Genomic DNA, 16,122 nt, shown 5'->3' with positions numbered 1-16,122 from the left:
TGTAAATGATATTAGGCTCCACCTAATTTCTACCATTGGCTCCAAATGGTTTGTTTATATCGGATATCGACATATCAACCCCAAGTGATTATCTCTAATTCTAAGAATGAAATGTCAGCCCAAATGATCTATTGTACCTCCAAGTGATCAATTTCGATACCAAGTATCGGAATATCCATGTATCCAAATATTAGTATCGGTATTGAAGTCGGGTTGGGTATCGAAGTTGTCTTTGTTGGTATCGGATAATTGTGTTCTCATTGAGTTTGGTTGGTTGGTTTTCATTTGTCGCGACTCGACCCGGTATCGAAATTTTTATTGCTACTTGACTCGGATATCAGATCGAACTTGGGTTGTATAACTTCGACCCTCGGTATCGAAATTGGTGCGTTATTAGTTCTTTTCTTTTAGAACTCCTAAACAAAAAGACTCCTCAAAAATTTAATGTCAATCAAATGACAACCACAAACATCATGCACCCAGCACCAACGACACATGGAGTTTAGCTACTATAATCACAATCATATACCCCTCTTCACCACCAATAATCATATAACCAATCGGATTTTTCAATACCCATTTTCTCATCCAAGAATCATCATCACAGTATTAACGAATTAAAATCAATAACGAATTAAAGAATGAGTTCAAGAAACTTATAACAAAATGAGTTCAAGAAACTTATCTCGATAGTTGGTTGTTTTGAAGGTCGAGCACATCTTCATCACTTCTTCTCTGTTTTCGTTTCTCTTTGAACTTCATGTTTGAAGCTTTTTCATGAAGCATTAATGGTGGAAAATAAGAAAAAACTCAATTGACAAATCAATCTCCTCTTCATCAGTTTCGCTCAACCAAGAAAACTTGAATGTGTTTCTTAAAGAACGGACGACGCCAATGTGAAATACAAGAAGAGAAAGATAAAGATCACTAAAGTTTTTTTATTCATTAATGCTGTTTTACAATGTTCTCTCATTTCTTTCTCTGGTTTACATTTGAGAAATAGAAAAATAAAGTCAGAAATGAATCGGTCCCTCTCTTTGCATCCAATTTTTATAGTTGTTCCACATGGCTTCATCAAATAGCTTTGCATCCATTGGATGTGAGCCCACCAGGCATGGGAAGTCGGCGCTGTGAGTCTAGTCAGTACATGTGAGTCCATGTGAAATGACCAAAACAAATGGGCTTTATTGGATGAGGATATGGTGCAGAAAGTGACTCAAACAACACCGACAAACTATCCAGTAGAGGGGATCCCAATCTCTCGAGACTCAAATGGCTCTACACTGAACCCAGTGTCTAACTTCCAACCTGACGAAGAGACGGTGGGTTTACAGATCCTGAATGTATCTACAGTCGGTGAAACATTTGTTTCCCCAGTGGCTATTAGGAATGAAGAGGATGTTGGAGCTCAGGCCAGGAGAGTGCTAGATTCATTTTCCTCATCGACAACAAGAGCAGAGTCTTCATTCTCCAATGTATTGAACGAAACCAACTTTATTTCGAGAGCGGTCAATTAGGCGCGACTTCTTAGATGATGAGGATATATCGGAGGATGGTGATGAACCATGGCAGACGATACCCAAAAAAGAAAATCCAAACCTCAATGGATGCTGCAGGACTACTCTCCGCCATCCACAAGGGCACGAAAACCTCCACCACATAAGAAATGAATATCCTATTACCTTTGCTGCTTAATTGGAAAATCGGATCAGTTATACTTTAGATCCCCTAGAGAGTAGAAAGATCTCCTTTTGTTACTTATGGTGGAATCCTCTCTATGTAACTTTATATTAATATTAATATATTCACATTTTGCCTGCAAAAAAAAAAACATGTATCCATTCTTGTCTCTTTCCTTTGTACCTGAAATTTATATGAATATATCGCTCTTTAGCCGATATTATATTAGAAATTAATAAAATAATGACAAATATCGGTATGTACAATATTTGGACCACACAAACCGTCTAAAGACAAACTCATTGTCCTGATGGCAACTCCAATTCCATTGAAAAGAAACGAACGTGCGGCACCACATGATGAAAATCTATATTAAAGTGCGTATAAGGTTTTGACACTAGCTGACATTAGAAAATATGACCATCGAACCATCGAAACATCGAATATGCGGATCGTATTCATGAATGACGGCAGCGCATGCACTAGATATTTACATCGTTATGAATGTATGGTATACGTTCCGAAAATCAAAGTCCAAGATTAATCCAGCTATTCGATCGATAAGTACCAGAAGACCAATTGATCATCTAGTTCCTGCCATACAGGGGCGGATCTAAGCGGCGGTGGGGGTGTGGTATAGCACATCTAATTTTTCCGTCAAAAAAATAAATACTAATTATAATAGTGTATATAATTTTTCCCAAAAATATATTTATAGTGTATATTAGCTATAGCAGCCCTCCTTGAAAAGCAATTCTAGATATTTGTGGTGTATATTAGTTGTAGTAATTCTCTTGAGTGGCAATTATGAGTCCGCCCCCTTCGGCTACTATTTTATTTTCGATAATTGCCTGATTATATTCATTCAAAAATAAAAACATTACATTCGGGCCAACAAGCTGAAAACAAGAAAAACAAGAATATAATCCGTACAACTTTAACAAATAAGAGCACTAAAAATGGGTCCGCCCCTGGCCGCTATAGATAGGGGTTAACCATGGCCTTTAATTTATATATATCATCAGCTCAATAATACAGAAACTAGCTAGAAAAAACACGGCACAAAAATCAAAGGCCACACACATGCATGATGTAACTATGTAAGGCCACGCACATACATGATATGATTATGATGTTGATACTTGTACTATGTAAGGTCACCCAAGATTGCAACCTGCTAGAATAAGCCTGGGCTATCCGAGGATATCCTCATAAGAACGAGTGTGCTAATATGGTTGGATCCGAAATCTAAGGGTTCGAAAATCAAAAATAAAAAGAAAGAGAGAAAATGTGAATATGTTTTTGATTTTCGAACCGTTGGATCGGTGTCGTCTCTATGAGAATATCCCGGGTAGACGAACTCACTAGAATATATGACCAATCGATCATTTGGATCATCTCTTGCTATAAATAGGTTATCACAATCTCTTGCTCATACAGAAACTAGCTAGAAAATACACTGCACAAAAATGGCCAAGTCTCTTACAAGCTTTTTCACTCTCTCTGCTCTTCTCTTTGTAATATTTCTTGTCCTGTCCAACCCTTTTGGTGAGTACGTATTCCCAAGTTTCTAGCTAGGACATGCAAGCTAGTTTGCAACCTGCTTCCATTGCACGTACACAACACCAATCTACAATTGTTTAATCTCACTAACAAGTAACAACATAATATATATGCTTACTTACCGGCCTTGATACATTGGAAAAGTTTAGTAATACGGTATACGTGGTTCTTTTGTTCCCTGTGATATACTGTGCCCTGTTGCCACATCTCCTGACTTTCGGAAAAAAATAGATTTTAGATTATATTTAGAACGTTTCATCCCTCTATTCTTCTTCGTACTTGTGGCCAAATTTTGCGTGAGAACACACGCAGTTGTAAGAAAGAAAAGATGAATATACCAAAACAAGTAGGACTGTCTACTATACTTTGTAGTTGGTACATGTGATAAAAGTACTACTACATTTTTTTATTTTTTTATTTTTATCAACTGGTATGTGTTAACTAGCTTGAAGTGTGCATGTATCAAATTGTTACTTGTTTGTGATGCAGAGACACCAACTATGGTGGAAGCGGCTGAATGTGAAAGGCCAAGCGGGACGTGGTCTGGACCCTGTTTCAACTCTCTCGCTTGTAACAATCAATGCATTGCGTCTGAGGCAGCCCTTCGTGGAACATGTAAGAGCTTTGCATGCTTCTGTACCAAACCATGTTAAATCATCGGACCGTTAGTAAGCTGCTGTGGTGCAGCCAGCATAAACTATATGCCACTTTCGTACAATCGTACGTACTGTATCGCAATAAAATAAGTTTGTGTCACTCCACAGTGACCCATCTATTACATGGACTTTTGTTTGTACTACACTTTGGTGCTAATAAGATGAAGCTATGAATCTATGATCTATGATCTATGATGTGTGTCCGTGGCTAATGCGCATGCAAATCAGTTGAGGGAGCATTTGGTGGAACTTGTCGCTATAGATTTCCGAGTCATAGATGCGTCTGTTTCTTTCGTAATTGCTAAATAATCGCACCGCTAGTAAACGCATTAGGCCTACAATACAACGAGTGACACAATCTTATTTTATTGCCCACAATCTTATTTTATTGCGCTACAATACAACGGAATGTTGGTATGTAGCTGCTTGCGGTTTGCATATCGGTCGCGTAGTAGGATATGAAAAAAAATTAGGCCTACTACACACTATACCGATATGCGTGGCAGCTCTATGCCAACATTCCGTTATATATTGGCCGCAATACAATAAGATTGTGGACAATAAAATAAGATTGTGTCACTCGTTGTATTGTAACGCAATATGTCTTGTGTTTCTATATACACTTTGGTTTTAAAATAAGATGAAACTATGATGTTTGTCAGCGTTTATTGAGCATGCAAATCAAACCAATGTGTCTCCTATACTGTTAGTCGATCTGTTGGATACTTTCACCATGCCAAAGAAAAATAGGTTGGAAAAGTGTAACGCCTCCTAATCCAACTCATATCTCAAGGGTATGGAGGTGCATCTGGAAGCCTTACTCATATCCAAATCCAATTCATATCCCGCTAATAAATTTGTGCGTTGATTACTAACTAAGAAACTAGCTTCTAAAGTTCCTATGGTTCCAAACAATAGTTCTAGAATGGTACAAAATACCCAAGCTTCATACTTCATAAAATTTGAAGTCCTAAACTGCTTCATAGGCCATTTGCAAGGTGCTGCAGGCCGCTCTCTAGACCGCCCGAGGCCAGTTCTAGGCTTTGACAGGTCACTGCAGGCCATATTTCCAGCCACTACGGTCCATTCTTTCTTGAGTTCTTTGAAATGTCATTCACTAAGTATATATGCATATTACTTCCTCCAAAAACCAAAAATCAGCACCACAACATTCACACAATTATGCTCTATTTCTACCTACACATCAATCAAGCATATACAAGTGCTCACTAACCACCACAACCCTTATCTTATATAAAGATTCCTAGTTCACTTCAACTCAATATCATAAATAAGCATGTCAGAAATTCTTTGATTGGGAAGTTCAAATATCCAAATTGATTGTTAAGAGCCACAACCCAATTATACTTACACTTTACCAATTACCACAATAGTGCAAAACTTTATCTTTTATGTACCAAATACGAAAACTTCAATCCGAGTCTAGTGAAGATTTACTATGTCCTTAAGACAGATTTTCCCCCTCACGGTGCTTCAAGGTTGGATGGGAAACTGTCTCCCAATCCCAAGATAGAATGGATTTTTCCTTTTTTGGAAAGCAACACTTCAATTCCAAAGAATCAGCGAACTCAACATTGTGTTTTGACTAAGAACAAAGAGGAGAAGAGAGGTTTTTCCGAAATCTTTCTTCATGCAAAAACGTCCGATATTTATATGAGAGTGGTGCCTTTTTGAAACAACACAGTGACGTTTTGAACCAAAGTGTCTTTTCGAACCAACATGTACCTTGTCTTTTCGAAACAACACAGTGCCTTTTCGAACCAACACATATAGTGTCTTTTCGAAACAACACAGTAACCGTTCGGACCAACACGTACAGTGTCTTTTCGAACCAACACAGTAACCGTTCGAACCAACACTTACAGTGTCTTTTCGTAACAACATAGTGACTTTTCGAAACAACTGTTCGAAGTAACACAATGTCTTTTCGAAACACCATAGTGACTTTTCGAAAGAACACATCTTTTCGGCATAAAACAACATTTTGAACCGTTGCCTCTTTCCAAAGGTTCTTTCTCTCTCTTTACGTACTGTTTCAAGTGAAACCCATTTCATCTCAAGTGGGGTAACTTGGGAGACAAATTACTCATTCATTTCTCAATGGATTTGTGCAAATCCAAGTTCCATGTGTTCACTACACTATAAACTTTCAATTGCATATCCATTTTTCTAACAATTCCCCACATGAATGATGATTTGGCTTCTTCTATTATAAACATCAGATATTTGTTCTATTTCAAATGAAAAGTTACCACATCAGGTCAAGTTGCATGGGGAGGCCTTGAACTTGCCTTAGTGAAAAATGATCGGATTTAATTAGACGATCAGTAGACTTCAATTAATGTCCTTGAACTGTCAGCTATTTATATAAACCTAGACAATCATCTACACGTAATACCTTCTCGAACACAGTTGGTTCTCACATTTGTGTTCATATTGGCCTTGAACACTTTTTGGTTTCAGTGAGTGCTTTTGAGACATTTGTCTTAACATTCTCATAGAAGTGGCCCCACTTCACACTCACATAGGTGATTTCTTTAAAGACTATCCTGTAATACTCTACTTGGATAACATAACTTTTCAAGATATAGTAAATCATTAAAAGCATAACTTATCCTGGTTCGCGTGACAGATATGCACTTTCTTATTATAGGAATAGGTTAGAGTATAATATTACTCTCCAGTGCTAGTTGAGTCACAGACATAATTCAGTTGGCTCTTTGAACCTAGATTTTGTGATCTCCAGTCAACTAGGTTGGTTTTTCTATTATGAGGACTTCTGGTTGAATATCTCAAAGGCTTCAAGTCCATTCCCCTAGATAATCGTTTCACTTGCTCTCTTGTTAAACCTTTTGTAAGCAGATCCGCAATGTTATCTTTAGACCTTACACAGTTGATTGAGATAACTCCATTTGAGAGCAATTGTCTAACGGTGTTATGTCTAGGACGTATGTGTCGAGACTTTCCGTTATACATGCTACTTGCGGCTCTACCAATACCGGGATTGGCTATCACAAAGTGAATACACACATACCGGCATAAGTTTAGCCTAGTTTGGAATATCCTCTAAGAAATTTGAAGCCACTATGCTTCTTCCAAAGATTGTAAAACTTAGATTGATCTCGTCTTTGTGTTTGAGATGCTTGAGATACACTAATTTGCGAACGGTTAGTGTGGTCGTAGTAGATGGAAAAGCCGTTTGATTTCCAAATTTTCTTCCTGTTTTTTATGGGCGAGTCTTAACCAAATCTTGCATCAGAAAGTAGCTGCACAAATAGAAGAGTTCAGGTGCAATAGTGCAATGGCAAGAAATTCATACTGATTTATTTTTCTTCGATAGACCATACTGAATGTTTTTGTTTACAAAGTAATTGAATGTTTACATGAATTCGAGGTCAATAAATCTCTCTATAAGAAATACAACAATGAATTTGGATTGTCCCAACCTCAAGTTCCCTTAATTGAAAAAACGAGGAAATCTTAATGGGAAATATATGGCTCACTGGCACTGTAATGCTACATTTCTAAACCTACAGTATCAATGAAATCTTGGACAGTGGAGACCATAGAAAGAATAATGAATCAACTCTTAAACGTGTCGGGGAAGAGTCTCAAGACACAGACAGAACTGTGTAAATCAGTGAAGTTATGTCCACCTTCCAGTGCCTGTATATATATGGCTTCTCTGGGTTCCTCACTTACTCCACTCTGCATAGCATAATCCAATGCCATTTCATAATCCACCTGCATTTTCAAGAAACCGATACTTTAGTAAAGACAGATGTCTATCCTATCTCTTCTACAGACTATAAAGACAGATGAACTTTCTTGCATTAGATATACATAAGAGTTGACAAAATAAGTCACCTGCTCAACATGTTTAGCGAGTTCTTCTCTTAGCATTTCTTTAGTAAGGACCTTTGCCGACACTTTCTTTAGCACTTCAGCTTCCTCTCCCACATAGCGTCTCTTCTTTGCATGTTGCTGAGCGGTATCACTCAAGATACCGTGTATGGCATTCGTGACGTCAGGTATGTACCTTCAGATAGCAGTTACACGTCAATAGTGTGCAAACTGTTGGTACGCCCACCAAAAATGTTCGCCATGGGCTCACCGGTCACCTTCATATATGATACTTAAACCAAGGGAAGAATGACACCAGTACACTATTAGACGGTTCTGACCTACTTGACGGGACGAGTCCCTAACCAGGGGGGGAGAGATGGTGGTCGCATTCTGGGTTGCATGAAGAGTTCTATACAGTGGGGTGTTCAAAGGGCCACCAACTCGAAGTTAGGTCAGAGAAATCCATTCAGATCAGCAATGGAATCACAAACAAAATTATATCATAACTCGGTATTATCTAATAATAATTTTCTTGAGTACGGAAAATACGATATCAATGAATTCCAAGAAAAGGAGATTCTCATTGATGAATATGGGATAGTGGGTTCACAGTTAACATGAATCCTGTTCTGTGATTCTCAAAATTAACAAGCTCAGATCCAAGTGATTGGCAGAAATTTATGCTGGTTGAACCTGATTAACACCTTGTTTTGACGAGTATGAGACCACCAACAAGATCTTAACGCTCACAGGCAGAGAGATTTACTCAGGGAGAAATACTCTGCCGAGAAACACTCCGTCCAAATAACAAAATTAGAAAAGTAGTGCACTATTTATACATCGTTATACCCCCTAGATGAGAGAGAGTAGAGAAAAAATAATGTTGCGGGACAAGAGAGAGAAAATGGGATTTGGCAAGTGTCAAGTTGAGACTCGAGAGGGAATTAGTACAGGTTAAGTTGTAGCCAACCATTGATTTTGCATCGAGATGTATCTTACTATATAGAAAAAGATTGGGTATGATGAATACTGTTTCACGTATGTTACAGGGGCAGTTTTGTCATTTTACAATTTTTTTAATTTTTTAATTTTTTTTTGTTTTTTGGAGGGATAAAATGGTAATTTTGCTATTTTAAAAATAGTTTTTTTATAAATATGTGGGCTTCGGTCGGTCCTGTTCGTACCTAAGGGTACAATAGTAATTTTAAATGTATAAATTAATAAAAAAAATAAAATAAAAAACTTCAATATGCCCCACGTGGGTACCACGTGTACAGTGATTAGTGGTCATTAACGTGAGAATACTATTGTGGACTGATAGATTGTCGTATACTATAGTCACTAAAGTTAGAATACTATTGCCGACAATCTATAAATACGTTTTTTTTTAGGGAGAGGTTTCTAGGGACATATTTTATCTTGACACGTAAACAAACTCAAAATCGTTAGGACATTTATAAGTTTTGGATTAGGCTAATATTTTGTAGATATGATCTTCTAGCTATTCTAAACATTGTCACAAATAATCAAAAAAATCAAAAAATTCCAAACTTGCCAAATGCAGTTAACAATTTACAGAATTTGGCTAATTATAGATCGTTCATTTTCACCATTTTTTATACTATATTTGGTAAGTTTAGATTATTATTATTATTATTATTTTTTATTATTTGTGACAATATTTAGAATAGTTAGAAGATCATATCTACAAAATATTAACCTAATCCGAAACTTATAAATGCCCTAACGATTTTGAGTTTGTTTACGCGTCAAGATAAAATATGTCCATAGAACCCTTCCCTTTTTTTTAATAGCAGTTCTAGAGTCTTTCTTTGTATGGTCGTGTGCTAGCATCTAGAGCCTTGAATAAAGACTCTGCCATGCAATAATAACGAATCCCCGCCTCGATGTAGGCCCGGGCCGATGAGAGAGTACCGGTACAACATGCGCATCTTTAGATTTTATCTTTTTTAAAATTGTATAGATTGTTGACTGATATCCACATCTTCCTTTTCTACGATATATATTTTCCATAGATCACGGACATCATCTCTATAACAAACTAGGTGTGGTCGACAATATATACCACACCACCCCCCTAACTTTTGGATTAAGTTACGACATGGAAAATCTGAAGGATGATGGGTGTGTGCAATTTTATTAAGTCAATCCATAACCATTTGGTGAACAAAGGCTACTGCGCGGGCTAGGCTTTTAACGTTAGGCCATTTACATTGTGACCTGAACACTCTTAACTATTTGGGATGTGCTTTTTAGCAATATTGTAAAAAACGCTAGGCGGTAGTCGAGCGGTGGGAGAGCGCCTAGACGGGCTAGGCGGGTTTTTTTTCCTAATATATCTTATAATATATATAATAATACACATCTATATTAATATTATAAGAAATGAAGAAAATCATTTACCATAACTCAAAAAATAAACACAGACAAATATACTTATTACAAAAATGCGTAATATTTGAAGAAAATCGACTTCATATAAAAACATATTATTTCTTATAGTCACATGTAATTCACATTAGACTTTAGTTTTTTAAATTCATTCAAATCTTAAGCCTACACGGGTCTTTAATTTTTGACATTTAATCATTCGGAAAAAAAAATGACTGGACCGCCTAGAGGCCGATTAGTCCGCCTAATCGGTCCACCGATTTTTTAAACGACTTTGGACCTAGATAGACAAGTCGGTTGGGCACTGCCTAGGGCCTAGAGATTGCTTTGGCGGCCACTCAGACCGATTTTTAGAACACTGTTTTTTAGCCTCTTTACACCATTTGGATTGTTGGGCTTTTTAAGCGGTGGATTTGGGATGGATTTTTTGCAACAGTGTCGTACGGCACGGGCAAATACTAACAAGACTACAAATAAGGAAGATCAAGAAGTTCTTTAATTTGCCAATTGACTTCATTTCTTAAAGCTAGCTAAAATCATCGATCATACCAAAAATTCCACCAAGGAAAGATGAGGACATACGTATTTTTTTTTTTATGGTTCTAAGCACATATGTCTTGTCACATATATATAATATGATGCCAGAGAGTCGGTAACATGGTAACATGGTGGGAAGTATCTGGACAATGACAATGTAGTAGTAGTTCAGGGAAACGTTTGACGGGACAACATACAACCCTTGTTAGTAATTTGTCGAATTATTCGCGAATCGAATTTTTGAAGGGTCATACGTTTAATACTTCCGAATGTTTGAAAATTTTAAAATAATTTGCGATTTTTTGCCTTGAAAAATATAATACGGTTTTTTACAAATAAAAAATAAAAAATAAAAAATTGAATGAAAATTCGGTTGCGCTTTTGTTATTTTTTATGTACTTTATGTTCTAACTCTTACTTTAAGTCCCCTACTCTTACATTCTTAGTGATAAATTAATCCAAAAGCTTTGTTTTTATACTTTTTGAGCAATATTTAAATTGTCATGCCATGGTGTGTGTATTTTGAAGTTTGAACTGTAATTTCAAATAAAAAACAAATAAATGAAGGTACCTATATAGACCGTTCAATTGGTTTCAATGTTTTCATAGCTAAATTGCTTGGATATGTTTGTTATGTTGTAGAGAATGACAACTATTATTAATATTTACTAACATAATATCATGAATTTTTGACTTTCGAATTTTTGCAACCAAATGTTTAAAACGCGTATTAATTAAACACCGCATAAATGCCGTATTGCGAATGTTTGACCGTACCGTTTTTTTGAGTCACCGAATAATTCTTGAATTATTCCCATACCATATTTTTGCCGTATCCCGAATTGCTAACAAGGCATACAACTCAAACGTTGGTCCTCATCTCTGACTTTGTCGATAATTGGAGCAGTGTAGATCTTGATCGACCAATATCCAACATTTTTTGTCAAACTAAGTGTGAGATACAAGAAGATAAAGATAAAGATCACTAAGCTTTTCTTATTCATTAATGGTGTTTTACAATGTTCTCTCATTCCTCTCTCTGGTTTACCTGTGAGAAATAGAAAAATAAAGTGTGAGAAATGAATCTGGTCCCCTCTCTTTTGCATCCAATCTTTTTATAGTTGCTCCACATGGCTTCATCCAATAATTTTGTGACATGTGTCCATCTTTGTATCTTGCCTTTGTACCTGAAATTTATATGAATATATTGGCTCTCTAGCCGATATTGTATTAGAAATTAGTGAAATAATGGCGAATATCGGTGAAAATTGTATTATAAGTGAAAATTTGAAGATTTCGAGAAGCAATAGAAAATAAACTTGAAAATCGATGATTTGATTTGATTTTTTATTGTTCGTCCGACATTGTTCACCTCGATTATGCGACCGATCGCGTAATCGACATCGTCCATCGATTAATCGTTCACATGATACTAGTCATCAGCATTGTTCATTCGATATTGTACCTCGATACACTATTTATCCGATACTGCGCATCGGTATTGTTCATTCGATACTAGCTGTACCTCGATACACTATTTATCCGATACTGTGCATCGACATTGTTCATCGACACAGTTCATCCGAGATGGGAATTTTTGTAAGTAATTTTTCGAAATTCGAGATGGCAATTTTTGCAATTAATTTTTGAAAATTCGAGATGCCATTTTTATTTTTATTTTTGGAAATTCGAGATGCCATTTTTATTTTTATTTTTGAGCTTAGGATTTTGCCTTTGGCCATACATTGTTCTTGAATAACATAAGAGACGATGCGTAGAGCATTCACAAGGATTCTCCACAACTCAACAAATTTTTTGAACTTTAGTTAGGATTTTGCCTTTGGCCATACATCGTTCTTGAATAACATAAGAGACGATGCGTAGAGCACTCACAAGGATTCTCCACAACTTGGAAATTATGAATTTGAAGTAGAATTTTGATATAAAGAATTTTTGACAATTAAATTTTTTGAATTTGGAATAAAATTTGATAAAAGAAAATTTTGAATTCGAAATAGGATTTGATTTTGATCAAAGGAATTTTTGAATCCAAAATTAGGATTTTGGCAATGAAATTTTTTGAATTCAAAATAGGATTTGATAAATGAAAATTTTTGATAAAAAAAAAAATTTGAGCTCTTTATCCAATCTCCAATTCATCGATCCATATTATCATTAAAAAGTTGCCCCCAAGCGATAATTTCATATCAGTATTTGATATGTCGCCCCCAAGTGATAATTGCAAATATCGGTTATTTAAAATATCCTTCCTCACCTTAAATCATCAATGAAATATCGAGGTGAATAGCCTTACATCATCAATAAATTTTTTGTCCCCAAGTGATCTATTTATGTTGGTCCTGATTGGCATATCTATTGTGGCCCCAAGTGAATTTTCTATATCAGCCCAGCTCCAAGCAATTAGTACAAGAAATTGGGCCTAACACCCAATTTTGGAGAAAATGAAGTCTAGAGGACACGGTTTTTGGTGAGTAACTCACAAGGACAAGTTCTAACAATTAGTAACTCACGAACCCACGATTTCAAATTTAGTAACCCTCAAGGACAAAATAAGTTGGCCCGGCCATTTTACTTTTTTTAAATGTCAGTTATACCCTTTCGTGAAAATAACCCTCAAGGACAAATGGCCCGAATTTAAAATAAATATTTCCAATTTTATCCTTTATGTCATTTTACTATGAACAATGAGTGTTCATACTTTCTACTGGTGTATGAACAATGAGTGTTCATACTTTCTACTGGTGTATGAACAATGATTGTTCATATCCAAATAGGTGAATGTACCTTATACAATATATTGATGTATGAACATTGAATGTTCATACCCAAAGGACTATGAACATTCAATGTTCATACCCAATCAATGTTCATACTCAAAGACTATGAACATTTAATGTTCATACCCAAAGGACCAAGGACTATGAACATCGAATGTTCATACCCAAAAGAGACTATGAACATTCAATGTTCATACCAAAGGACCAAGGACTATGAACATCGAATGTTCATACCAAAGGACTATGAACATTAAATGTCCATACCCAATCAATGTTCATACCCAAGGACTGTGAACATCGAATGTTCATACCCAAAGGACTATGAACATTGAATGTTCATACCCAATCAATATTCATACCCAAGGACTGTGAACATTGAATGTTCATACCCAAGGACTATGAACATCTAATGTTTATACCCAAAGGACTATGAACGTACATTGAATGTTCATACCCAATCAATATTCATACCCAAAGAATGTTCATGTATGAACATTCAATGTTCATACTAAATACACCGTGTCGTTTCGATGCATTGGATTAATTATTTCAAGATTAGGGGTATACTTGACATTTCATCTACCCGATCCGTTTTTTATTTCGCGTCAAGGGTATACTTGAACTTTCATCTACCCGGTCCTTGTGAGTTACAAAAATAAAAAGGTGTCCTTGAGAGTTACTTTTTCGACATTTTTGTCCTTGAGAGTCACTCCATGTAAATGATATTAGGCTCCACGAATTTCTCTACCATTGGCTCCAAATGGTTTGTTTATATCGGATATCGACATATCAACCCCCCAAGTGATTATCTCTAATTCGGCAATGAAATGTCAGCCCAAATGATCTATTGTACCTCCAAGTGATCAATTTCGATACCAAGTATCGGAATATCCATGTATCCAAATATTAGTATCGGTATTGAAGTCGGGTTGGGTATCGAAGTTGTGCTGTTGGTATCGGATAATTGTGTTCTGTTGAGTTTGGTTGGTTGGTTTCTGTTGTCGCACTCGACCTCGGTATCGAAATTTTTATTGCTACTTGACTCGGTATCTGTATCGAACTTGGGTTGTATAACTCGACCCTCGGTATCGAAATTGGTCTGTTATTAGTTCTTTTCTTTTAGAACTCCTAGCACGCAAAGACTCCTCAAAATTTAATGTCAATCAAATGACAACCACAAACATCATGCACCCAGCACCAACGACACATGGAGTTTAGCTACTATAATCACAATCATATACCCCTCTTCACCACCAATAATCATATAACCAATCGGATTTTTCAATACCCATTTTCTCATCCAAGAATCATCATCACAAGATAAGCTAATTAAAATCAATAACGAATTAAAGAATGAGTTCAAGAAACTTATAACAAAATGAGTTCAAGAAACTTATCTCGATAGTTCGGTTGTTTCGAAGGTCGAGCACATCTTCATCACTTCTTCTCTGTTTTCGTTTCTCTCTTTGAACTTCATGTTTGAAGCTTTTTCATGAAGCATTAATGGTGGAAAATAAGAAAAAACTCAATTGACAAATCAATCTCCTCTTCATCAGTTTCGCTCAACCAAGAAAACTTGAATGTGTTTCTTAAAGAACGGACGACGCCAATGTGAAATACAAGAAGAGAAAGATAAAGATCACTAAAGTTTTTTATTCATTAATGCTGTTTTACAATGTTCTCTCATTTCTTTCTCTGGTTTACATTTGAGAAATAGAAAAATAAAGTGCGAGAAATGAATCTGGTCCTCTCTCTTTTGCATCCAATTTTTATAGTTGTTCCACATGGCTTCATCAAATAGCTTTTGCATCCATTGGATGTGAGCCCACCAGGGCATGGGAAGTCAGCAGCGCCTGTGAGTCTAGCTGTACATGTGAGTCCAGCAGCGACTGAAACAGTGGCTTTATTGGATGAGGATATGGTGCAGAAAGTGACTCAAACAACACCGACAAACTATCCAGTAGAGGGGATCCCAATCTCTCGAGACTCAAATGGCTCTACACTGAACCCAGTGTCTAACTTCCAACCTGACGAAGAGACGGTGGGTTTACAGATCCTGAATGTATCTACAGTCGGTGAAACATTTGTTTCCCCAGTGGCTATTAGGAATGAAGAGGATGTTGGAGCTCAGGCCAGGAGAGTGCTAGATTCATTTTCCTCATCGACAACAAGAGCAGAGTCTTCATTCTCCAATGTATTGAACGAAACCAACTTTATTTCGAGAGCGGTCAATTGGGCAGACTTTGCCGATGATGAGGATATATCGGAGGATGGTGATGAACCATGGCAGACGATACCCAAAAAAAAAAATCCAAACCTCAATGGATGCTGCAGGACTACTCTCCGCCATCCACAAGGGCACGAAAACCTCCACCACATAAGAAATGAATATCCTATTACCTTTGCTGCTTAATTGGAAAATCGGATCAGTTATACTTTAGATCCCCTAGAGAGTAGAAAGATCTCCTTTTGTTACTTATGGTGGAATCCTCTCTATGTAACTTTATATTAATATTAATATATTCACATTTTGCCTGCAAAAAAAAAAACATGTATCCATTCTTGTCTCTTTTCCTTTGTACCTGAAATTTATATGAATATATCGCTCT

The 16,122-nt window shown here is 36.4% G+C and overlaps 1 protein-coding gene and 1 long non-coding RNA gene across 2 annotated transcripts in view; both read right to left on the bottom strand.

The window, feature by feature from the left end:
* Positions 1 to 16,122, bottom strand: part of TOP6B (topoisomerase 6 subunit B) — a 39,086-nt gene that overhangs the window by 10,146 nt on the left and 12,818 nt on the right. The gene's annotated exons all lie outside the window — the stretch shown is intronic.
* Positions 7,223 to 8,453, bottom strand: LOC147484947 (uncharacterized). Its single transcript, XR_015201647.1, has 2 exons — positions 7,788 to 8,453; positions 7,223 to 7,664 (listed from the first exon to the last, which is right to left on the bottom strand). It is a non-coding gene; the product is annotated as an uncharacterized LOC147484947 (long non-coding RNA).

The sequence above is a fragment of the Coptis chinensis genome, chromosome 7 (assembly GCF_015680905.1).
Source record: "Coptis chinensis isolate HL-2020 chromosome 7, ASM1568090v1, whole genome shotgun sequence".
NCBI lineage: Eukaryota > Viridiplantae > Streptophyta > Magnoliopsida > Ranunculales > Ranunculaceae > Coptis > Coptis chinensis.
This window is presented reverse-complemented; position numbering and strand designations above follow the sequence as displayed.